This window comes from Andrena cerasifolii, chromosome 15, assembly GCF_050908995.1.
Source record: "Andrena cerasifolii isolate SP2316 chromosome 15, iyAndCera1_principal, whole genome shotgun sequence".
In the NCBI taxonomy this organism is placed as follows: domain Eukaryota; kingdom Metazoa; phylum Arthropoda; class Insecta; order Hymenoptera; family Andrenidae; genus Andrena; species Andrena cerasifolii.
The window spans coordinates 10,199,902-10,223,667 of record NC_135132.1 but is presented as its reverse complement, the minus strand read 5'-3'; the positions used below and the strand labels follow the sequence as shown (position 1 = coordinate 10,223,667).

The following is a 23,766-nucleotide window of genomic DNA, read 5'->3' as shown; positions in this document are numbered from 1 at the left end:
CCTCAAAATAATTAAACCAACACCTAATAGACTCTGTAAAGTATACTGATAGTGACAAACAATATTCTTAAGACTCTAGCTCGAATTTGTTATTAACGCTAGTGCTTAAAATGTTTTTTCGTTGCACATACGGAGCCTCTTGGGGAGACGGTTCTGGCGTGCCATGCGCAGTGGACCGTTTTCAACATACCGCGCAAGGTGCATGCGTCGAGTTAGTACAATTCAGTGCACGCGTGTCCGCCATAGGTGGAGGATCGTTGTGGTCGCGTTCCCTTTTTTCGTGAAATATTTGCGTTCTTTTCGATGAATAAACTAAGTAGTGTGGAGTGACTGGTCCCATCAACGACAGGACTTTTTTTTGCCGGAGGAATTGAAGACTGCCCAAAAGACAACTAGGATTTATGCTGTGGCCATGGAAAGCGTCGTGGAACGTCGTCGGTGAGTGACGCCAAGTTTCAATCATTTAATGTTTCTATGTATGTGATTCGAATTTAAGGGTCGATAAAACATCGAATTCTGTTATGACAGAGATAAACTCCATTTGAGGTACTTCAAACGCGAATGCTATTCTTTCGAAAGGATATCAGATCCGCCATTTTGTCCCGCGTAGATTTTGGCGGTTACAAGTATTCAAACCGAGGGAATAGATTTTTGGTCCTCTCAGGAAACTTGTTTTTATTAATTTTGCTTCTGGATTTGATTTGATTCTGCCGTGTGATGGATTTTCGGTTTCGTAGAGCGAAGGTAGCGAATTTATTGATAGAATGATAGAATCTTGTTGCTTTGAAAGGATCGCATTGAATCGACTGCGTTGTTACGTGTATCGCTACGAGCTCGTTACTTTGAAAGAATTCTAATCTTATCTAATATGGTAACGTAACCGGATGCTGTAATTGTGTAGCGTAATCGAGATTGCTAATTGCTTGTGGAATAGATTACTTGCAAATGTGCATTCAAGTCAGTAAGTAAAAACCTCCTGTTTCCATCAGCGCTGTCGGTACTGCAGAGTGGCACTGGTAGATAACTGGCGGTAGATTTAAATGGGACTCTTTAATAACAAACAAATCGATTCAGTGTGAACTTGAAATTTAAGGAACAACAATATATATTTTGCTATCACATGCGGAAGTAAAAATTACACAATTCGTATAACATTAAGGTGAATTTCCATATGAGTATCAGCCAGGTGTACACTGGCGCAAAATAGAAGCATACTCCTGTATTCGATTTTCAATTTTAAAAATTCATTTTCCCCCTGATAATTATTAAGATTCTAAAATTCAAAAATATACCACCCGAACAAGGCACAGGCAGATTGGGAAGAATCAGGTATTTGTCGGTGCTAGGAAATCATTACACTGTTAGGGTTTCGTTTCCTGCAGCGATTCGCGCTCGGCCTCTAGGCGACGTTCGGTTCTTTCCGTTTTTATTCGCCACACGCTCGGCTATTTTTAAGCACCCGTTCATCACGCACCCGAGTCTTTGATCCGACGGTTACAAGGCTTCGTCAAAGCGATTTCACCACGGGTGCTATACCCTCAATCGAAATCCCACCTTCGAATGTTATCTAGTATACAGGGTGTACGTTAACACGTTCACGTTGTGTAGCGCAGGGAACATTGCCTCTTGTTCTACTGGTTTTGTACTACAAATTTGTTATACACTTTCCCTATAAAATTTCTGATAGTTCATAACCTCACTTTTCTTGAAATTAAAGTATATAGCAACAAAGCATTCCCTGTCAACTTTAAGTGAAGGAGAAGAAGGGAAACTACTTTACCACCGCGAACCAATTCTTTCAAGTGAATTAGTGAAGTATGTTAGATTCTTTTAGCGTCACTTGCCATGAAATACAACTCGACTAATCTAAACGAGGCTTTAGGTTTCATATCTAGCAATACGAGCGCTTAAAACTCATTCCCCTTACAGCATTAATTCCCTACAACTCGATGGATAATCCCAGAACTCTATTGCTAAACCTTACCACTTGCAGCAATTCGAAATCCACATTTCGAAAGTCCCACCTTACTGACCACCGCGCGGCCGCGCGGTTGAAACACTCGCCGCCAGATGGCGCGGCCTGTGCTCCGCAAAAAATTCGCGTAACCGTTTAGGATCCTCCTGTACACACTTTTCCTTTCGAGGGGAGGGTGTGACGTTAAACGGATCGCCTGGCCGAAAGGTTCGCTCGTGGCTTCCTGATTATCGCGAGCTGCGAAAACTGAGGAACGCTCGAATGCGTTTCACAAAGATTGGCAGTTTCCTTCCGGCCGTGAGAATCGTCCTCGAGGTCTGCGGCGTCAGCGCTTGACGTCAACGGCTGGGCTTTTAACAAACTAGAGTTAATTATATTAATTCGCGGCAATAAAATTAATCCCACCGTGGCTTACGCGCGCGCTAGTGGAAATTAGCTGCGCAACGGTTTCGAGCGTGATACGTTTGTTAACTGGGATGCGCGTGACGTCAGAGCACGTCGGTTCGTTGGAAACCTGTTTGAACTGGAATCAACCGATAGCGTATCGCAGTTTTTTCCCCTAAAAGCATGTTTCTATCTGATCCTCCACCCGGAACTGAAATTCATCCTCCTTTACTTATCCCCACCATTTGCGTAGTTTTTTTTGAAGAATTTCAAAAACGTTGAAAGCATTGCGAATTCTCACATTCGACCGCAGTGACGATCTCGATTGGAAGTAAGTATTCTTTAGTTTTCGCCAGTGACGCTGTTCGGTTATCGCGGAATCGATTCATCGGCGACAGGGTGTCTAATTTATTAAGGCGGAGCGGATAATCGCACGGTCGGACGCGTGCATCGCGTAGTAACGGAAAATGTGGCTGGGGCGGAGGGTTGCGGGGGTTTCGGTGGATTTTTCTTGGCAGAAAGTATTTTCAGGTTTTGGATGGTCCGTGGCGCGTGCGCGGTACGCTTTTCTGCAGAGGCAATCAAAGATCGCCGCTCTTAATGCGGTGAACCGAACGGTTCCCTCGGCGAAATAGGAAAAGCTAGAGCAACCGAATTTAGGATGACGCATCGTCGTCCCCGATTATCGATACGCAAACGTTGCGCAGCTGAAGCGTTCCCAACATCCCTCGCGAGAGATGCAGGGTGCTCGGATATCGAAGGTCAACTGTTAAGGAACATTGAAATATTATATATATATATATATTTATAAAATATTATATATTTATAAAAGGGTATGCGAGCGATCGTAATCCCGGTGGCTGGTGCATACGGGTCAGGGACTCGGCGGGACTTAATTCCGCGATGTCGGCGGCATTTTCTCGGCTGGCGTGTTTAAATTCCGCGAGCCGGTAGAGTTATTAAGAAATATCTTCGCCGCGGTGTCGCGCGATCATTCTTCCGCCGGGCGGTTTTTCGAGCCCCTCGACGTTTCCTCTGCTTGCCTTCGTGGCCGCGGTATAGGCCGCGACGTGCCCGGGTGTGCAAAAAATCGCCGCGGACCCGCGCGCCGATTTTACTCCGAGCCGTGTAGATATAACCGGTTTAAAAAACAAACTGAATGAGAAAAACGGTATGTAGGAAGTACGCACGGCGGATGGGAGGGATGGAAATAGTGCAGAGAGGAAGGAAGAGGCAAAAGGAAGACGATAGAAAACGGGGGTAGTATGTTAGAGGGTTGGGCGCTGTAGGTGGAGCCAGCGCGCGTGCGCGGTGACTAGCGGAACGTGTCGAACAGCCGAGGCACGCCAGTCGAACGGAGACCGCAGTACCGTGCGGATCGTGCAGTGACTTGCACCGAATTCGTGTGCGCACGAAGGACCCTCGGTCTCTCCGTCTCGCGCGCACTCTATCCGCGTGTCTTTCTCTCTCACTTTCTCCCCCTGTCTTTCTCTGTACATTAATCTGTCCATCCTCCTCCGCACCTCCCCCCCCGCACAATCGACCGTGATCAGTCGCCACCACGTATGTAAGCGCTATCGAAAAGATAAAGTTACTCTCGCACGCGCGCGTAACCAGGTGCCACGAGCTCGCGCGCTCGCCCCCTTGGATTCCTGTAGAGGGACGAGGGGAATACGGGACGAGCCGGAGAGAGAAAGAGAGCGAGCGTCTGTGTCTGATAACAGAGGCTTCGCAACTCGAAACGGACACGAGGCCAGCGGAACGGTTATCCGTGAAACGGAAGGCACGCTCGCGTGCGCGCGCACGCGCGACGAGGCTCGTCGATGCGCGGATGTCGTATGGCTACTCTCGCTGGTCACTGAAAACACGCGATAGACACGGGTCGGTCGGTCTGCGTGGAGAAAGGGGCATCGAGGGAGCAGCCGTCTACCGTATTCACTCAGTCGATACCTCGAGCCGTCTCTTCCCCTCCCATTCTATATCCATTCGAATGGACGGGAGCCAGTTGCCCTGAGCTGGCAAAGAAATCAACCCACCCGTTGTACCGTGGAGACGCGATAAGCCGAGTGTGGTGCCCGGGGGTATAGGTGTTCTCTTGGAGTTCTCCTGGAGGTTCGGGTGGGGTGGTGCGCGGGCGGGCGAAGGGAGAAGCGATTTTCTAACGGTGGTCGGCATAGTAGTGCGCATGCGCGGCGCGTCACGGCGCCTCGCGACGAAAGAGCAAGAGGTAGCGATACACCTCGGTGTTCCTTCTCCGTGCGCGTTTCCTCGTAGACGTCGCTGCACCACCATTCTCACGCGTTCCCCCGAGCCCGTTCAACCAGGAGTCCTTTCTCTCCGCGAGATACTTCTCTTCCCCTCCCAACAGCTCCCTCCACCCTCTTTCTTTTTCTACCCCTCTCGTGGCGCCGCGGGGACCGTAATACCCCGTCAGTGCCCCTTCGCCCGTGTGCCACCTCCTAGCGCCGTCGCGTCCTGGTTGGTCGGAGCAGTGATACCAGATCGGGGACGGGTTCCCTCGAGAATTTCCCCCACCACGCATGCACACTACGCCGGAGCTGCGTGTCCGTGAGCTCGGCGCTTCGGGAAACGTCGGGGAGACGAGAGAGAAAACGAATGCTGTGTCTTTCTCTCTCGCTCTTCAAACGCTGCGATCCAAGGAGGTGAGGTGCACACGCGGCCGTGCGCGATCCTTCTTGAGTGCCTCGAGATACGCTTTTCACTTTCTGACATATAATAATCTTGTAATGAAAAAAAAATTTGGAAAAAGTTTTGTTACGCAAATCACGTTTTAAGACCTCCTGATCACGTTTTGACTATTTAGGAAAAAGATTTTTTTTAAATATCTCATATTTTTGTTAACTCGATTACGTTTAAACGGCAAAATGGATTTCAATGAAACTTTATATTCAAATTTTATATTCTTGTCTTAAGATCCGATTAGATCACGAAAAATAATAATTACTCGTTGTGGTTCTTCGATTTTTCAGATATACGAACTAAATTCTACATAAAAAAAAGTTGAATATAGTTCTTCTTTAACTTGTTTAACGAAAAATGTGCATTCATAATTTCTTCTTTTCATTTTAAATTTCCTTACTTTTTATTTGAGCTATTTCTATTTTTCAAACCTTAAAATGATTTTTTTTTTTTTATAGAAGATCAATATTTTGATACTGTACATTGGTGAACTTTGTTAAAATTAGAATCCACTCTTGCCCAGTACCATGGACGCTGTAGCAGCCTTCGATAACAAATATTTTTTCAGACTATGATCTAAAATCTAAACGTAATCACATTTATGGCTAGATTTTTCGATAATTATATCAAGTTGCGACGAAGAATCGCGCACTATTTACAAATTAATTACGCGCAGCTTGCACGCTACTGCTCGATGGAAACTATGGGAAAGTGGTGGTCTCTTCCATCGGGCAGGAAATGTAAACAATTGGTTATGGAAAGCTAACATCGCGATACATGTAGCGCACTAAAATGTACAAAATCATTACAAAAATTTTGAATTTTCGCGTTACCAACACCGTTTGCCAAACACCATCAAAAGCTAATGTACAAAGCATCTGCTTGCCTGCATGTGCAAAATTCAGGTGCAATGTCGACCATTCTTTTTGCAAACCGTCTTCGTCGAAACCCCCCAATTTCTGAGCAATAAAGAGAACACTTACGAAGGAGGAGTTTCTGGCATTATCTACTAATGCCGAACGCGGCTTAAAAACACAACTTGCTCAGAAATTCGTCATCGATTGCCTATCGATTACGAATTTCGTTTGCAGCTGTTATGTAAAATTTAGTACAATTTTCTCGAACGGTTTGGACAATATCGGGTTTGCCTTCTGCAACTAACTGACAAAGAAACGTATCACAATCCGGACCTAAATGAATGCTATTAAATGCGATTTGATTATCGCCTCTTAAAAAAATCTATTAATTTTACTGAATCCATGTGGCCCAAAAGCTGCGGTTTCAAAAAATTACGTAAAATATTGTACAAAAGAATTTTGGCAGTATTTTGAAGCAACTGTATTCTTATTTGTTGCGACTGAAAGAATAAAGTAAAGTCATTAAAATACTCTAGAACGTATTTGAAAAACAGAACCCAGACTTTGTCTTCTCATTACAGATCAATTATCGCAGAAAGTGCAACGCACTGTTGCAATTTTCTAAAACTGTAACTACGGATGAGTAACGTAATCGTGTTAACAAATATATGAGATATTTAAAAAAAAAAGCTCTTTTCTAAATAATGAAAACGTGATCAGGAGGTCTTAAAACGTGATTTCCGTAACAAAACTTTTTCCAAATTTTTTTTCATTACAAGAGTATTATGCATATGTCAGAAAGTTGAAAAGTGTATCTCGAGGCACTCAAAAAGATCGCGCACGGCCGCGTGTCGCTTGCACCTCACCTCCTTGGATCGCGGCGTTTGAAGAGCGAGAGAGAAAGACACAGCATTCGTTTTCTCTCTCGTCTTCCCGACGTTTCCCGAAGCGCCGAGCTCACGGACAGGCAGCTGCGGCGTAGTGTGCATGCGAGGTGGGGGAAATTCTCGAGGGAACCCGTCCCCGATCTGGTATCACTGGGTCGGAGGAGTCTCTCTCTCGAGTTCGAACGAGAAACACCTCCTCGGGGGGGCCTCGCGCGTGTATTTTCGTGCGTCGCCAGGATTCTTCTCTCGTTTGGGTCGCGCGCGCGAAAACGACCAAGAGGCTGCTCCTTTCTCTATCTCTCTCTCCCTCTCTCTCTTTCTCTCTTTTACACACAGTGGCACGCTCTGTGTTCCGCGAGGTGCCTGTCTTCTCGAACGGTGCCAGACCTCGGGAGTACCGAGGATCGTTCTTTCCCCCTCTTTTTTTTCTTTTTTTTTTTCTTTTTCGGCAGTCCTCGGTCCCCCGCCGTGTCCGGGCAGGCAGCGGCGACAAGCGGCGGCAGCCGGCACCATCGAGCGTGTGCGAGCGCAACGGGCGAACGGGCGGGCGTCCGTGACACGATATATAATATATCCAGGGGAATCGAGCCGACCCGCGGTCGTTCGTTTCGTACGGTGTGGCCTGCAAGCACGAGTGCTCCGAAAGCCGCGATTAAATGTGTCGGTCACGGTACAAGACGTGAAGGCGGGGGCATACACGGCAAGTGAGTATATTTTTAGTGGCAAGCGCTAAGCGGAGTGGTATAAACGGCGCGCAGTGGCCTGATGAAGCGGCGTATGTGACATCAAATTTCCTCTCCTTCTTGCCACCTCGTGAAGACACCCGAGACATCTTGCAGGACCATCCGCGGTGAGTATATCGCCCGTGGTATACCCTCCGATTGATTCGCCATTCTGAGGGGGGCCGGCGGGCGGGAGGGAGGGGAGATTCGACGGGGAAAGGGGTGGGAGGTAGGGTGGGGGATAGGACACGCAAACAGCCCTCCCTCTTCACCCCGCCCCCTCTAATCTCTGGCCCACCCAATGGCCACCGCAGCCCCCACAGCCGATCACCCTTCCCCGTCCATGCACACACGCACGTGTGTGAATCTTCCCGTTCTATGCGATATATATACATCCTCGCTTCTCTATCTTACCGTCCGGTGTCTCCCTCACCCTGACACCCTCTTTCTTGTGTGTACACGTACGTACATACACTCTTCCTCCATCTCTCTTTCTCTCTCTCTCCCTCAGCCTCTGCTGTCGGTTCAGTTTCGTTTAGACGCAACCCTTGCCGCCTCTAAGGATCGGCCACCCTCCCTAGAGCCTGGGGATAACGCAAAGAGGACGCACAGATCGCGCGATAAAGACATCTCCACAGAATTATCTTTTTTAAAAAAAGGTACGAAAAAGTGCGCCAAGCATATGCGCGCGCAGGCGAACGAAAAAAAGTTGTTGTAAATTTATTAATGTGCTGTATTTAGCTTTACAAAACTAATGATGTACAAAAATTGCGCCAATTGTAACAATGGCTATTATTCAAACGAAAAATGTATTAAATAATATTAAGCAGATATAGTTTTGTTTTATACAAATAGAAATTTCAATACCAATAAATATTTTATTCAAAATACTTGGCGCTGTGACACTGAAAAAATGTTAATTGTCTTCGTATTCAAAATTTACAATAACTCCGTTACAAATCTAAAATACATCAACATGTACATTTTGAATAAAATATTTATTGGTATTGAAATATGTATTTGTATAAAATAAAAATATCTGCTTAATATTATTTAATACATTTTTTGTTTGTATAGACAGCCATTGTTATAATTGGCGCAATTTTTGTATATCATTAGTTTTGTAAAGCTAAATATAGCACATTAATAAATTTACGACAACTTTTTTTCGTTCGTCTGCGCGCGCGTATACTTGGCGCACTTTTTTGTACCTTTTTTTAAAAAAGGTAATTTTGTGGAGATTTCACACATTTTGTAGTGTTTATTGATGACTGCATAATTTTTTCACCCCCTCAGGGGTTATTTATTTATTTTTTTAAATATATTGTATTGTTATCCAAACTATGCACGCCTGCAAAACTTCAAGACAATTGTATTGGTGGAATTGGTTTAAATTTGAGTTTTCAGCTATGAACCAAACATACAAGAAGCGAACAGAGAATCGAAGCTGAATAAAATCGTTTAATTAATATAATACTATATCGCAATAAATTTTGTTCTCTGGTAGACCACACTGCATCATCTTCTGCTTCGATTATCTGTATATATACAAAATCCACATTTTAGTTACAACATAATGTAGAACTTATATAGAAATAGAGTGGCCCTTTGCTATAGTAAGTGTAGAAACTACAAAATGTGTCCGAAGGAGGTGAGAGCGTATGGCAGAAAGTCATTTAAATTTAAAAGAAAGAAAGAAATTTAAATGCTAATTGTAATTTAGCGAAAATGAACCAAGAGATCCAATATTTTTAACGCACAATTTATTGGTGTTGGTATAAAATTAATTTAGTATGTTTATTGACGAATTAAATTAATATCGTTAATGGGAAACTAATAAAATTAATGAATGGCGTAGCAACTACTGTGGATTTTAAAGTATTACGAATGTATTTCACAAAAGATTGAAAAAAATCAAGGGAGATGTGTTTTCAGCCTACTTTCTTCACTAATGTGACTTGCTCTACATTGCGAGCGATCGACTATAATTTTCCTAATTCTTAATGCTACATCTTTTGAAAATTTTTGTCTCTTTACCTTATTTGACAAATTTCCAGAAACTTATGCAACAGAAGATGCTCCTCTGTCTAACCTTCTCTGGACAACCTCTAAGCCTGTGCGCCCCCTTCATTTTTACCCAAGCCTGTGCGCCCCTTCATTTCTATAAGCTTTACATAGAAACTCTAAATTAAAAATAATTAGCCGGTATAAAAATATCTGGCAAATTAAACGCAATATGTTACAATATATTATTTTGTACAAGCGTGGTACAAATTTCCAGAAACTTGTGCGAAACAAGATGCATCTCCGTTGAACCTTCTCCGTACAACTTCCAAGTCTGTGCGTCTCCTTGGTTTCTATCAGCTCTGTCTAAAAACTGTATTAAATTTTTTAGCGCTTTATCTTGTTAATTGAGACAATAACTCAGTGTTCTGTTTGGTGTAAAAGCTCGTGACATTTAAAAAATTCGGACAACTTACCTTATCTGACACTGGGCAGGTTATGCTGTATTGACACTAGCTAGGTTACGTTACTAGCGACCTGAACGTAGCTGCTTTCATCTTTCGTGCTGCGTGAATTGGCGGTACATTTCCTCCCCCTTTCATGTTCCCTTCTCGCCGACACTTGACGCCGACGCTGCCTAATCTTTTAGCACATAAAATTCGTCAAACTGGAACTTTGCATTGGAATATCTGAGCTCATAAGGCACGTAGGAACAAAACGAAGACACTTTTCTCATGCAAATCAAAGCCAAGCTATCCGTTAAGACCGTTGAAAATCTACTCGGAATAAACCATTATTGAGGTTCGATAATCGAAGGGTTCTTGATAGCGGGTCGTGGCCGTAATACAGACACTCTGTGTCGCGCGCCGTGCGTGTACTTGGCGCGAGACACTGCCGTGTCTCTTGATTACGTGAATTATGTAACCGTCGGCACGGGCGCGCGCTTCTCTCGTCCTTTGGCCTTCTTCCTCATGCTCCTCTTCCTCGACCTACCTACCCCCTCGAGCCAGCGAATGGTCGCCCCCTGCGCCGCTCCTCGGCCCCTCTACCCCCTCCGCCGCGCATCGCCGCTCCCACGCGGTTCAACATTATTTCGGGAGTGCCAGCCAGCCTGCCCAGACCCCGAGTGCGACGGAGACGGGCGCACAGGGTGTCCCTATCCTTGTATCACGCTCTCCCTCGTACACCTCGTGTCCCGGGATCGAGCAGGCGCGCTCTGTCGCGGCAGCAGCTCTCGCGCGCGCAGCCTTCGCTCGCGCCCCGCATTGTTGCTTGCCCTGACCGACTGCGTGCCACTTTTTCCACCGTCTGCTCGGTCCCTCTTCGTGCATCCTTGTTACGCGCGGACCTTTTCGGCGGTCGGAATTCGTCCGCGCAGCGCGTACACCCCCCCCTCCTGTGCGGGAACCGTTGACCGTGGACCTTCGGGCACGCACAGCGAGCAGCGGACGCCTTGTGGGCGTTCACCGCACGCGGAACGCACCGTTCAATTGAACGCTCCGGGCGAAGTTATAGTTTTCGAGAGGGTTCGCCTCACCCGAGCATGTGCCTCCGTTGATGAACCTCCCCGCTCCCCTCTCGCGGAACGAGGCTATATATAGCGAGGGAAAAGAGTTCCGGGAACTGTAATTCCCCTGTTCCCGAAGATATCGAACGCTCCATCATCCCGCTTGTCAAATATTATCGCATCCTCGTCTCGCCTGTCTGTCTGTCTGTCCGACGGGGGTTACGTAAGGGGATGGGGAAGGGAGCTGGGAAGGAAATGTTGTTATATACAGCGGAGCCTCGATGTTTCGAGGTAAACGGAACCTAGCCTAGCTCGAATTACATCCAGCGCATGCAGGTGGCGGGGTAAACAAGACCGAGACTGTTGTTTTTCGATAGGAGGATTTATTTTCTCAGCGCGCACCGCTCCTGTGTTCCGCCACGAACACAGCGGCGGTCAAAAGAGGCTTGAAACACGGTGTGCAGCTATCTGGCCGTAACACGGTTCGCTTGTCCCACCGTGCACAGGCCCATTTCAAAGTCCCTTTTATAGCCCGGCTTCTGAACTTCGGACACGGCGTATCGGATTCTCTGACGATTAGTCAGATTCGCGTGGCCCGGGGGCCCCTTTAACTCAGCCATTCTCGTCGGAATAATCGTGCATAAAATTCCCCTGCCTCCCGCCACTGGCGCGCGCGTCGCCTGCTCCCCCTCCACCTTCCCCACAGGGCGCACGCCTTTGCTCCCCGATTCGCTTTGTCCTGAAATACATCGAAGGCTCTCTTTCTCTCTCTCTCTCTCCCCCCACCCGCGCCTGTCTCGCTCCCTCCAGCACCGGTCGTTCTCCGTCCTCGTCTTTGTCCCGCTTTCATAGTATCGACCCAATACGGCTGACCTAGACTCACTTGCAAGGAAGTGTACTCAACCTTTGACACTTACTCGCGGGGCCTCCGACGAAACCGGCCACCGCGACCGATCGATACCCCCGTCGAAGCTAATTACGCACGTGGAAATCGCTGTGACTCGAAAACGTGCCACTTTAAACACCGTCCCCCTACTCTTTCTAACCCCCTCTCTCCCCTCGCTCGCTCGTCCCTTGGATCGCAGATTTGGCCCACATTCGACGGCACCGTAGACGGGAACGCTCGATATCGGGTTTTTGGTAACGCTTTAGCTGGCGTCGTCTCGCGTTTGTTGACACAGCGGAGCGGCAGGGCCGATGTCAGATACGTGGTTTAGGAAGTTGGATGGTCCGTAGCTTTCAGTGTGTTTGATATCATAGGGATCTATACGCCGGCGCGTGGGTGGTAATTTACGCGGTAAATAGAGGAGAAGAAAGCAACTAGGCGCGCGGAGTTGTTTAGGGACCGGCTTGATGTTTCGTGCGCCTATTTTTTTTTTTTTCTTTTTTTTTCTCGACGGAAGGTTAAACGGCAGCCATGAGTATATCGACCTATCGACCTATATCGACGGCGGCAGCGTGGAAAGAATCGCAAGGCGGCCGGTGTCTTGTGACTCGTGATAGGAAATTGAGGGGAAAATGTACAGGGTGCAACGGGGTGGAAAAGTGAAATTAATCTGGCGGAGCTGACGCGGAAAGATCGCCGGTGGTAATTCGCGCGGCTCTTTTCCGTGTCCCCCCGTTCCGGCGCGTAAACCGCACCAGGAATAGTCCGCCGGGCCTTTCTTCCCCGGTTGTTAAAGATAATCTGCAATTCCCAACTCGTCGCGGCGCAACGATTTTCGGGAATTTATCGTTTCCCGGGAAACGTGCCCCTCCTCGGAACACGGGGCCGTGGAACGCCGATATTTTTATAAACTGGCCTCGTGATTCACAGGGAAATACTCTGCCCCGCGTTTTGCCCAACTTGATCGTTCCGCGAATTTGTTTTCTTAGAGGAGAAGCAATAACCGCCGCCGGTGATTCCAGAATACTTCTTCGCGGATTGCCATTGTCGACCCGGCGGCAAGGTGAACGATCCCCTCGAGGAAAACTTCCTATCAATTCGAACAAATGTCTGTCGGCTCCTCTCAACTTTCCCACGCCCGAAACCCTTTTCCGTCTGTACTTCGCTCGACTCCGTCGTATACATGTTTTATCGAGACGTCTGTGTCTCGGGAGTATCAGAATTTAGATTGAAAATCACGTGACGTCGCTGGTCGAATAAAACAGAAACGTTGCGCCCTTATACAGAAGCTCTGCGGCAGATTCTAAAAAAAAAACCTCCTGAGGGGTCGTCCTAAAATTACGTAAGACTTTTTGGGGCTTTTTAAAATTTTTTAAACTCTATTTTATGGGCTATTGGAATTATATAAACCTTTAAGAGTATTTTAATAACTGAAAAAGGCAATTAACAAATATTACCTAGGGAAGGGAGGGATTGGAATATAAAATCTTTCGAATTTTTATACCGAGAGTGGAAGTCAGTGATTTAACGGGGTGGCTGTTGAGTAGGGGAGGGTCGTGCAATACCGACCAGCTTACAGTGCCGACCAAAGCTAGTTCTCGCTTCTTCGACCAGCTATTAGCAGTTTATTTGTATTAACGAATGCAAATCACAATTCTCTATAACCTATTTCGGGGTCATATTGTTTTTTTACAATTCTTATTATTAAATTTCACAACAATAATTTCCCTCTTATGAAGTTCCAGCTATACTACAAACACGTTTTTGAATTTCTGATTTTTATCGACTCTACCCCAAGATATAACAAAAAAAACTTAGAGCGATCGGTACTGCACGACGTTCCCCTATAGTTGCCGCCTAGGCCCCTGCGCAAAAGGTCCCAGCAGGGCCTCATGACCAAAAAAAAAATTATGATTACATATAGATATCCAAACACTAAATTTTTTTCGTACTACTACCCGTGTTTAGTAAACAACCTCTTCATCTTCTCAAAGAAATGGGCCCCACAGAACGTTTTCCACCTGGGCCTTTTTTCTTAGATCCGCCACTGGGAAGGTGGGATCTTTTCTATCGAGGGAGGAAGGGGTGAATAAATATCTGAAATTACCCTTACGTAATTGAAGAATGGCCCCTAACTAGGAAACTAGTCGACCAGGCTATCTTCAAGTGCGCGATTCAAGGCCCCGCCGCGCGAATAATTCAAAACCTACACTCCCCCGTTTCAAGCTACAACGGTCTTGCGGCGGATCCTTCCTTTCCCGCGGTAATTGCCGGAGATTCGATCGTGACGTTGGCGCACGTGCCTCGAATTTATCGACCCGCCATATATCTGTGGACAAAAGCCCCACCAGGAAGTGTATTCACTTCCCGGACACCAAACCCAGCCCCTCTGAAAACCGCGGCGACCCGGGGACGCCCCGCCGCGCGGCCCGCCCACTCGGTCCACCCTTTTTGAAAAATGCCCGTTCCCCTACCGCGCTAATCGCTCGGGGCTCGATCGGCACGCACGTGCCGCCTTCCCCTCCCCCGGTAACACGCTGCTCCTCGCCGAGCGAGATTTTACCAGGAAGCGCGCGCGCGCGCGTGGTGTATCTAGCTTGCCGACGCGCAGCAGTCTCGCGCGAGGGCTGGCACGCATCATGGTGGATTAAAAATAACTAGACACGTGTGCGAGACCGGCCGAGCGTGCGGCCGCGTCCAGAAATAAAGCCACCGGGGCGGGCGATTAACTTTTTCGAGGCGAAACTTTACCGCTGTGTAATGCATCGTTAGCCCTCCTGCCTCGGACCATGGTTTTTCTCCTTCCGCGGCGATCCTCGCCGACGGATATACCGCCGTTGTCTTCCTGCCCGCAGGAGCTGCGAGCTATTTTCGCAGCTCGGCCCGGCGGATCGCCTCGCGCTCCCTGGAAACCTGCACTCGCAGCGGTAACACACCTTCTCCCGCGAGCTAGATACAGGCTGTCTCGAGTCGAACGTAGGAAGCTGGCTAGAACGAGGCTGCTTCGATGCAAACGCTCTCGCGGCAGGACTCGCGACCAGCTTCTTTGGAAATGCGCCTTTTATAGGCAGAATTGGGGGAATGGCCGAAGCTCTGCCTCGGGAGAGGCTCGACGCGATTTTACTCATTGACTTCGGGTTGGCTGGGTTTTTTTTTTATACTAATGCAGTGTTTCTCAACCTTTTTCGAGGCGCTACTCCCTTTTATAATTTTCAAATAATTTGTCGGCGGCACGTGTAGCACCTGTGAGTATTCTGTTTGCAAAAAACAAGTTTACGCTGGGATTGACTCTAGTTTGAGGAAAAAGAATTTAAAATTTGAATCTGTTATAACGGTTGAAAAAAATGGCAACTTTTTTCGTCCGATAAATTTACTTCGTATCGATGAAAAAAGTATTATAAATAAAAACTAATAATAAAATTGTATGTTCTGTCTCGGTGTAAACTGTCTGACTTTAAGAATTTTTTTTTGCAATCTGTGACTGTGACAATAATTAATAGTAAATAAGAAAAAATTCTGCAAGTTTAAATGTGCCTCCTTATATCCCAATAGAGTTTAATCGATTATTAACAGTAGTATTCTAAACAAAAATTCATAAATATCGGTTACTTTGGGGGGCTGTTCCACGAGAATCCCTCTTAAAAGAAGGGGATTGGCAATTGTGTGATGTTCTGCATTTTTGGGTTGCATCGCTGATAAGATAGTTATTCTGGGGCGTTGCTAACAACTGTCGGCTCTGCTGCACGAGAATCGATGAGATTTTTTTTGTTGGCGCGTAAGTGAAGCGCGAAATTGGCTGATAACAGTGAGCCTCCTCGGGAGAGGAGGCTCTTCGCGTTTGAAGCCGATTCACAGCGTTACCTCGAGCTTACCTATTAATCGCTGTACCCCTGTGCACTGTTCTTTTATCAAGATGTATCTAGCTTGTAAGCTAGCCTCTCAAATAATCGGTAAAAATCACAAAACAGGTGAATTTTAAGCGCGCTAATTTAGTTTCTTTCGGGCCGCGAGCTCGGTGCAAATTGTACAGGGTGTATAAAAAGTGGTGGTCCCTGCTTTGAGGGGGTGAATCCGCAGCCCGGGGAGAACAGCTTGTTCCCTTTAAACGCCTCCGCCTTCCAACGAACAGAGTTCGTCGACGAAGCCAGAGGACCACCACTTTTTCATCCGCCTGTACATCGATCGAAGCATTATTTGGTTAATGTACGTGCGCGGTATCGCCGTGCCGTTTGAGCGTCCAAGGCAAATGGTTCGAAAGTTTCGCGATACCCCATCGGAATGAAATATCGCTTTCGCGTTGGCTTTAAGCCACTTTTGTACGGCAATTGTGTATCGCCCTGCCGAAGGAGGAGGGTGCTTCCTTCGCTGTTATTCGAAACTTTTCTATTCGTAAGTCTGTGCGTGGCAGCGACATTTATCGCCGTGCTCCGGATCCTCTATTTCTCATATCCCCTCGGCTTTAAATCCAGCGATCGTAAAAGTCCTCCGGCAAATAGGTCAAAGACGATACCGCTGGGAATTATTCCACGGAACAACCGAGGCATCCTTATTCCAGATTTTACGCGCGGAATTAGGAATACGTGGCGCCTCGTATTTCTCGCGGTTACCTTCCCTTATCTCCGGCAAATGTCGCGAACCCCTTCAAGGAAATGGGGGCCCGTTTTATCCCCCGATTCCCGTGATCTTTGTTTAATCTAAGGATCGAAGAGCTCGCGGCTCGAAATGATAAATCGCCGGGGATGGATGGCAGTCGTTTGGAATGGTAAACACGACGAGTCGCAGCTGCTAGGTATCCGTGATCGATAGCTGATAACGCTTCCTCCGCCATTCCGAAATTCTAAGTAGGAGGAGCTGTTTCGCTCCGTAAAGGGATTCCGCGAAATTGGGAGAGACTCGGGGGCCACCGGGAGGTATCGATCGAATGGACCCAAAAAGGTGGACGCACGTCGACTCACTGTCTCGTCTGTTGGCACTTTGGCACTCCTCGCGGGCGCGGACACTTAACGCGAATGTCTGCCAAGTCTCTTAATTCACGTAAATCATCGTAATCTTTAAATGTGTATACATCATTGCCGGGATAAGCTCTTCGAGCCCGCCGCAAACGCTATCGTCGCGTACCAATAAATCCCCGCACTCGAAACACTTGCAAAACCTTCCTCGTTTCACGTTTATGGCCCCCTGCGAGGGTGCCATTAGGATTGCGTTTCAAACAGAGGTCCAAAATAACAGTTAGCTTAAAAATTTGTTGGAGAAAAGTCATTCCGTGAAAATTGCAAACCTGTTTCATTAAATCTCAAATTTTTCAGAAAATGAAATTCTTCTGATTACGACTATTAAAATTGTTTTTGGCTACCAGTAACCATTATCGATGTCCCGAATTTTATTTTGGTCACCGCTAATCAGTATCGATAGAAAAAAAAATTCTGGTTACATTCGGTTGTTGTAAATTGTTATTAACAATATTGATAATTAGTACCTATTCATTGATTTCCGAATTTTATTTTGGTCACCGCTAATCAGTATCGATAGAAAAAAAATTCTGGTTACATTCGATTGTTGTAAATTATTATTAACAATATTGATAATTAGTACCTATTCATTGATTTCCGAATTTTATTTTGGTCACCGCTAATCAGTATCGATGGAAAAAAAATTCTGGTTACATTCGGTTGTTGTAAATTGTTATTAACAATACTGATAATTAGTACCTATTAATTGAAGACACGAAAAAAATAAGAATTATAAAAGATACATTTTGTTAAAACATCGCCCTAATTTTGTATTTTGTGTATCGTCGTTACTATTATTATTACTGAAACTTGAGGGCCCGGCGGCGGCGTAGAAGTTGATAAATCGAGGGTTTCTTAATATTCCAACGGGTGGTCAATATTCAGCGGCCCGACGTGGTTGCTCGCCCGGATGAAAAGTTAATCGAGCCTCGCGTTCCGTTGCACGTGAGTGGCCCGTGAAACGCGTCCTAGCACCGAAGACGCTTCGGGGACTAGTGGCTCGCCGCAACTAGGTTCGTACCGCTGCAAACTTTCAACCCTGGCGGTGCCCTGTTGCCGGATAGCTTCCCTCGCACCGTTAACAACGCCACGCCGGAGGCACCAGGGAATCAACTTCCATAAAAAAAAAAAAAAAAAAAAAATGAAGAAGAGAAAAAAAAAAGAAGCCACCCCTCCGCCGTTTATTTACCGATCACCACGCGCAACCTGACCCACTTCCATCTCCAGGACACCCTACACACGCCCGACCTTGGTCGTTCCACTTATTAAGGAAAGCCATTTAAAACGCGTAACGTCGATCAATTATCAATTAGCCCGTGATTATAATCGGCGTCCCCGCGGTATACTCCACAGAAGCCGTGTGATTACCTGACTCGCATGATTCTCAAGGTTTCCCAGCCTCGCGCCGCGAGCAGAGGTGGGAGAGGGTTCCGAGGATTCCTTTGAAAGTGAAACTTGAAAACAAAAAACAAAAAGAAACGCAGGGAACCGGTCTCGACCCCCCCCCCCCAGTAATTGGTACGAGTGGCCGGCTCAATTATGCCCGAGTGTATTTGCCTTTTCCCGTCCTCTTTGTTGCTGTTCCATCGGTTTGAACAAGGGTAAACTTCGCCGGGTCCCCGGTGAAGTGTCGAGGCGGGACAAAGACGCTTGAGAGACACTGCCCGGTTTACGTTGCGCCGCGCGGCGTGTGAAGAGAGAGAGAGAGAGAGAGAGAGAGTAAGCTTTAAAGTGCAATATCCAATACATCTCGAGGCCTCTTCGGCGTGCACTAGTGTCCTTAACGCGGGGCACATAGTTGATAGGGATCGATAGCTCGGAATTATTTTTGCGCTGTCTTTCGTGACCCATTTCCCGTCCTCGCTCCGCCGGTGCCCGCCGGTCGCGCCCCCTTCCGCGCGACGAGAATTTTCGTGGAACACCGGCACATCGAGCCGCCCGATGCCCTTCGTTCGGTCCCCCTTTTCTCGGTCTCCTTCGCTCCCCCCCCCCCCCCGCCCGCCCCGTCTCGCCACTCGCGTCTCGATTCGTAACCCGTTATGGAAGACCAACAAAGCGAAATCAAGGACACCGCTTATTATTACTAAGGGCTTCGATACCGATCAATACCGTATAATCCAGTGGCGTATATAACATTCATCTGCTCTCCGACGGGAGTGCACGGCGCCGCGCCAACGGTGCTCCGCGATTTTTACCGTGTAATCGTAGCCGTCGTCGTTCGCAGCTTTGGTTTTTTTGGTGCCCGCCAGGGGTTTTCGTGGCTGTCCACGCGGTGATTCAATCGGCAGAGCTATATTTGGACTGTCTCGGTGTTTATTGTTAAGAATTCATCAGGGGCTAGGTTACTTCGATGACCCGTAGCCTGGGCGGCGTGCAAAATTATTTATCGCCTTCGTCGCGGTGACGCAACGGTGTAATGCAGGCTGCCTGCTCGCAGGTGCCTTTACACCCACTTAGAGACCGAGGTATAACTGCGGGGCGAATGTTTTTAGGAGCTTCCTGCCTCGTTTGCAGGTATATTGACTCTAGGAAACTCTACACCCCGCTGTTCGCGAGTATTAGGGTAGAAACTCTGTGCGGAGTAATTGCGAGACCTTGGAAATTTAGTGAAAATTTATTTGGTGGTTTAACCTTATGCGGGATTTGTAGAGGTACACATCATACGTTATAAGTTACACAATATCATACGTTTACGAGAAACGAGCGTTGGGAAATAAAATTCGGTTCGTTTAATTATTACGGTTTAATATTGAGACTTTTAAAAATTAAAAATTATTTTTATCTATTATCGATGGGTATTAGTTATTTAAAATTGTGAAGGAGCTTCGGTACAAGTAATACATTGGTCAGGGGCGGATTTGTATAGAGGCTAACATCCTGATCCAGGAAATTAAAGAAATTCTGAAACTTTGCGAATATGTAGGGAATTTCCTCCTGATTACAACGCAATTTTTGTCCGCTGCCCAAATTCACTCTAAGGGGTGTAATTCACCCCTAAAAATCTGGTTATTTTCCGATTTTGTGTTATAACTTGTGAACTGTAAAATAATTTTTGTACCAAATAATAGAACTAATTAAAAGAAGTAACTTTTGTCTTGGAACTTTTTTTGCATCCCTTACAGTTCGCGAGTTATAACATAAAATCACAAAATAGCCGAATTTTCAGGGGTTAATTCCACCTCCTTCGAGTGAATTTGGGCAGCAAACAAAAATTGCGTTGTAATCAGAAGGAAATCCCCTACATATTTACAAAATTTCAGAACTTTTTGAATTTTCGGGTTCGGTACCTTCCCTTGTAAGTAGGCTGCAGCCTGGGGTGGAAAATTTTGAGCGAAGAAACTTTAAAAACAAGTCACTTTTTTCTTTATCTTGCAAATTGGCAATAATTCATATGTAAGTTGTGAAATTGAATTAATTTTAAAATAACTCTTTCAAATTAAAATATTTGATGATATTTCGCGGGAGGGGCGGCAGGCGCTTGTTAGCCTAGGGGCGCGAAATCTCCAAACCCGTCGCTGACATTAATAAACGAGAAATTAGGATTTGTGAACGATGTTAAATTACAGCGAGAAGTATGCGACCCGAATGAAACGTCACAGGTGCCAATACAACAGGTGTCCTAATAGTCGTGGAGGTCAAGACCGGGAACTTCGACGAGAAAAAAAAAGTCCGTGAACTTGGAGGAGTTGTTAATTTGACGAGTTCGGGAGACATTGTGTATTAACGTCAGGAGAAATCGTTCTCGACCTGCAAGTGGCCATACGTCAGCCCGAAGGGACACTATAAATAGTGCAGCCGCTATAAATACTGCGCCGGGGAATTCCCTAAATTCTCTAGGCTCCCGAGTGCCCTTCCTGTTAACCGAATTCCTGCCGCCGGAGGAATCTTATTAAACTCAGCATTTCGAAAGAGTATGTAACGCACGCGCGGTTAATGAAAATATCTGCCGCCCCAAGACTGCGCGCGATAATTAAATATAGATATTCGTTCCCACCCGGGCGTTCCAGAGCGATGCACGTTTTATCAGAATTTCGTTAGACCTCGATATCTCTCGAACAGTGGTGCAATTTACGTCGTATCAGATCGAGTCTCGACGGGGAGGGAGCTCCTCTGGAGAAATTCCTTTTTATCGAATTTCCGCCGGCCACTTTGCCATCGATACCAACCTCACTCGCCGCTCCTCGATTTTGCAAACTCAGAAACAACCCCCCCAAATATACCTAAGCAACCACAGACACCACTGTGGAAATTCGGGGCGGTGGATAATCTTCCAACTCCTCGAGACACCCCAGCAGAGTTGAATTTTTAAATAAGTTTTTTTATTTATTATATAATTTATTTTTATTTATTCTTATTATATTTTTCGCGGATTTATTATATAACGTATTTTTATTTATATTTTATTATTTTTAACTAAAAATTTATTCGGGTAAAGTCCAATTCTGTACACGAGTGTTCTTTAATCGTGCCCCCGGTTCGTCAAACTCCATTTCAATCCCCTGGAAGTTTCCATTCCGCACCCCAAGTTCAGCTTCAATTTAACCAAACTTTTGAACGCAATTGCGTCCGACAAACTTCCCTTAATTTCGCCAGTGTCCCTGTAATCCCGGAGTGCCAGATAAACCCAGACTTCGCCTCGTACAGCCAAGCCCGGCGGAGCATCAACTCCAAGGGGCAGCTCCGCGCGGCAATTTTGAATCTGCCTGTATCGATTTCACTTAATCAATAAACACTGCGTTAAACAGCTCGAAGTATCCCCGGACTCCGAAGGATTCTCGTTTAGCGAGAGTTTAATGGAAAGTCGCCGCGATGAGTGGAAGACGGTGAAAAAAATCTTTAAGAAGGTTCGCAGCGCGAGTAATTTAATTCCTGACCGCTACACGTCGGTGCGGCAGCGACATCTGGCGGCAAGGACGAGGAGCCGGGAGCGGAGGCTCCTTACGATCGACGCCCGTCTCCGCGCGAGCCGGGAAAGGACGAAGGAAAGGATAGAGGGCGCTTTTAATTTCCTGTTCATTGACACGCCTGATGTGAATTAACCTTATTGGCGGTTTAACGGTTTATTTAGCATTCTGCTTCTAATCTTAACCGCGGGCGGCGCATTAAGTCGCGCATAATGGTGTCACGATTGTTACGTTCGCGCTGTAACACTTTCGCTGGGCGAGAAACGCGCGCGCGAGAGCCTATGTCCGGTACACTTGACGCCCTGAGTATTTATACAGCCGTTGATGGCTTCAATAGGACGCGTTCCACCGAGTCCGATATTAAATTAATATTACCCATTAACGCGGTGACGCAGGTCCTCGTTAACCCTGGGCTGGTTAACTGGGTTACCGCAAACGTCCACGCAATTACTTGCCAATTGGACAGAAAACGTTTGTTTTATCCTGTCGGTTTATAAACGAGGGGTTGGACGCTGGGGCGAGGAATTAGAGCAGCGTGAGTCGAGGTTTTTGTCGTGGATGATAATACGAGCCCACGTATCGATCGGCCATCCAGCCAAGATTCGTGACGTAATAACACTGTATGCGTCACGCTTCAGGAATACGAGGAGGTGTCCTGGCTCGGGCATCCAGCGAAAAAGCGGATGTTTTCAGGCAGGCGTCGCGCGAAGATCTGTTTGCGTCCGTGGCCGTAACGCTGACAAATCATTCACAATGGCGTTGATAGGAATCTGTCCAGCCTCGCATCGACACGCGTTGGCGAGTTTAAACGATAGGCGACGAAACAAGCGGGCCCTAAAGGGGTCTGAATAAACCCGTCGAAAACCGTCTCCGTTTAGCCACACGAGTCTTAACTGCCGTTTGTTTCGCGGGTAATCGAGCGGTAGCTAGTACCCGATTCCTCCTCCGATGTTCCCAGGACCGAATTTTGGGCGTGGACTTGGTGGGCGACGGCCCAAACGTTAGGGCGGCTGGGTAAAAATAAACAGAAACTTCGGAGCATCCGAGGAACAAAGCGCGAGTGATAGCAAAAATCGCGCTGAGCAGCGCGATAAGTCGAGTTACCGTAATTCGTATTTAAATGGAATCGAAGTTCTTTATCTCCTTGCGCGAAATAATCTTAGAACCTTCGACTAACCTACTCGTTAACCTTCGCACGCGCGAGGATCCCAGGATTGCTGACTACTCCAGTCGCCTATCCGGCGATTTCTTCATCGCTTTATTTTGCATTCTGTGCCTCGACGACTTCGTCCTAAAATGAATAAATACACAAATGACAATAAGCGAGAAACCCGACTCATTCGAGTCCTCGAATCCCCCACGCAATAGCTTAGGATCGTCGGAGCAGAAAGTATGTGTAAGCAGAGCTACTGATAGAGCGTGACATTAGGAGGTATACTCTTCCGAGCACGTTCAGTACCAGCTGCCATCTTGGTGGCAGCGTTTTCGTGAGACTTCGTACACAATCGTGTAGCCTCGGTCGCCTCGTGTCGTGCCAAGCCCCCGGTACATAGTGATCCATTCCCAATAGGTAACGCACGGTTCCGTGTGCCACAGATTCCAGGCTCCTCCGGTCGCCCCTTCCGATGCGCGACCCGTCCGACGTCCCGGCGAAACGAAATTGCACCGTGCCGAGCCGAGACACCTTTCACAGAGGCCCCGATAGCCGAGCGGAGGGCGAGGGGGGGGGGGGGGTGGGACTGGAGGCGATAAACTTTCGTGCCACGGTTACGCCGGACTTCCGATCGTTTCTTTGAAATGGGATCGAGGGAACGGGCCGTAGCGGAATAATTCGATTAAAATGCCTGGATCCACGCGAGTGAACTGGTTCGTTCGCGTAGCCGTGTCGCGCAAACGTGCTCATTGTTTGTCGGTGTCCTCTGACCAGGCGG

General features: G+C 47.0%; 1 protein-coding gene and 1 long non-coding RNA gene across 19 annotated transcripts in view; one reads left to right on the top strand and one right to left on the bottom strand.

Moving 5' to 3' along the window:
* The first annotated feature begins 248 nt into the window (after nucleotides 1–248).
* Nucleotides 249–23,766, top strand: part of Pmca (plasma membrane calcium-transporting ATPase 3) — a 77,944-nt gene continuing 54,426 nt past the window's right edge. For 7 of the 17 annotated variants that reach the window (XR_013087167.1, XM_076827512.1, XM_076827511.1 and 4 more), the window contains exon 1: nucleotides 6,979–7,653. The gene's annotated coding sequence lies outside the window, so the exon portion shown is untranslated. Of the gene's footprint in view, nucleotides 439–3,704; nucleotides 3,927–6,978; nucleotides 7,654–23,766 lie in introns of those variants that run through there. The other 10 variants (XR_013087168.1, XM_076827513.1, XM_076827518.1 and 7 more) reach the window with 6 other exon arrangements.
* Nucleotides 8,967–10,491, bottom strand: LOC143376945 (uncharacterized). 2 transcript variants are annotated; one of them, XR_013087205.1, is made up of 3 exons: nucleotides 10,006–10,491; nucleotides 9,563–9,902; nucleotides 8,967–9,063 (listed from the first exon to the last, which is right to left on the bottom strand). It is a non-coding gene; the product is annotated as an uncharacterized LOC143376945 (long non-coding RNA). The 2 variants fall into 2 exon arrangements; XR_013087204.1 differs by having other exon boundaries at nucleotides 9,563–9,891; nucleotides 10,006–10,077.